Source organism: Echinops telfairi, unplaced genomic scaffold, assembly GCF_000313985.2.
Source record: "Echinops telfairi isolate 266 unplaced genomic scaffold, ASM31398v2 ScPeMD7_3533;HRSCAF=4204_0, whole genome shotgun sequence".
Classification (NCBI taxonomy): Eukaryota; Metazoa; Chordata; class Mammalia; order Afrosoricida; family Tenrecidae; genus Echinops; species Echinops telfairi.
This window is the reverse complement of record NW_022107431.1, coordinates 63052940-63055234: the sequence shown is the minus strand read 5'-3', so window position 1 is coordinate 63055234 and position 2295 is coordinate 63052940.

Below are 2295 nucleotides of genomic sequence, written 5' to 3'. Positions count from 1 at the left end.
TTACCAGATGAGCCCAGTTGTTGGGATATTTGTTAGCCCGAAGACACTCATATATGTGTAAGAGAGAGCTTTATATCAAAGAACAATTATATATTGAAAAACATCCCAGCCCAGTCCAGATCAAGTTCATAATTCCGATATTAGCCCATATGTCTGATACTAGTCCATAAATTCCTCTTTAGACTCACGCTGCACTTGCAATGATGCTGAATGCAGGGAGATCAGAGGCTGGTGGGTGGAAAGACTTGTGGATCCAGTGGCAGTGGAAGCACCTTATAGCTGGTTCTGGCTCCTCCAGCTCTCTTAGTATCTCCTTCACAGGAAGGTGAAGCAGACAGAGTGTGATCAGCCTTCTAGGAGAAAAAAAGAGGAAGTTCCCAGAATTCTCATGATTAGGCCACACCCCCAAGGAGGCATCTTCAGGCTGTGACCTGATTGACAGACAGACTAAGCTCCACCCCTGCATTCTTTTATCAAGTTGGCATGAAACTGTCTAACTACCACAGCATGGGACTACAATATGAAGAGTACTTTTTGTAGGTGTAGAAGGCTCTGTATTGAACTGTTCTCTAGTGACTTTACTCAGTAAAATATGGGTGTGTTAAGGCTAAAGGTTAAGGAGTGGCCTCGGTTTTCATCAGATCCCAAAAGAGGCCATTCGTCAATGGAAAATCTTGTACTAGGAACCCTGGTGGTGTAGTGATTACAAGTCGAGCTGCGATCCACATGACCAGCAGTTCAAAACCACCAGTTTAGCTCGGAGAAAGACTGGGTTTTCTATGCCCATACATAATTATGGTCTGGGAAACCCAGAAGGTGTTGCTATGAGTCAGCACTGATAGCAATGAATTTGGCTTGAGTGACCTCCTGTATTAATGAACTGTTCCCCCATTGTTTGTGTAGCCATAGATCAAGAACAACACAGTTAGAACCCTGGAGTGGGGAGACACACTAGGGAAAGCCAGACTGACTTGGGGTTGGGGAGGTACCATATTTCCAATCATTAAACCTTTCAAAATGTAGAGTGTAAGCATTTATGCACCTTAGGGAAGCGTTAGTGGAGGCATGAGCACAATGAAAATAAAAGAAAGAAGTGTGATGATTTGTGTTTATCAGGATGGTTCAGTATCTGGTGTCAGCCAGATCTTAGATGTCATCTGTTTCTGGCTGCGGCCACAGGGATGTCTGAAATTTAGTTAAATCCTTCGCTTAGTTGAAGAGTCTAGGAGCTCACTTTAGTTCTCTTCACTTGAGTTAGGTGGATCTAGATTTTTTACTCCCTTTAATTAGTTGGCACAAAGAAGGGCCAAAAAATAACCCCAGGAGGCCCCTGGAAATCTTGTAATTGGTGCCTCTCCCAATGTATGCAGTCACTTGGTTCAATAGTAGGTAGTATTCATATTTCTAAATTTTGGCTGTCAAAGGTTTCTCATACTCATCAAAGAGTCTCTTAAGAGCACTGAATTAAAAGATTGAAAGTATTTTAGTAATCCAGGTTGAATTAAAAAGGAATCAGAGTGAGAACTTCCTCTCTTCCTCCCTGGAAGCAGGTCTCTCTCTCTCCCTCTTTCTCTCTCTCTGCCATGATGCAAAAAAAGAAAAAGAATAAAAAAAAAGGAATCAGAGTACATTGAAACATAAGGAAGTCAGTCATAAGCCATCGAGTAATAATTCTATGCAGAGTTAATTTATGTGGCTCAAATGGAATGCACCTAAAATTTAGAAGGGCCAGGGAAGGGCTTTGGCCCAGGATAAGTTAAAGGACTCAGACATTTTGATTATTTGGGATTTTAATATACCATTTGTTCTTTCTACTAGCCCAAAAGATTTCAGGTGGTAATGGCAATGGAGTGTTTAATAAGACAGGAAAGTTTTACTACTTCTTTAATTCTTTGCCCAGTGAAATGGGTGTCCTGTCATGATGCTTCCCATTATGTGGTTTATGTTTTCAAGATGGTCCTTAGCTACAAACATTGCAGTGCCATGGCAGCTAGGGTTGCCGCTACCCAATGTGAGAATCTGCAAACCGTTGCCAATACATCTTTGTGACAAATTGAAGGTGGTGTTGGATAAAATCTAATAGTCATTCAAGCATAGACCCTGAAAGTAATACACATTTTCCAAGTGAAACTTTAAAAAATTGGCCTGAATTATAGTGAGACACACCCTCAATTGCATAAAAAATTGTCCCACCGATATTTCTTTGAAATTATAATGCTTATCTCATTCTAAGTGAGATCTTTCTGGGATTACTTTTTTTTAAAAAATCGTTTTATTGGGGGCTCATACAACTCT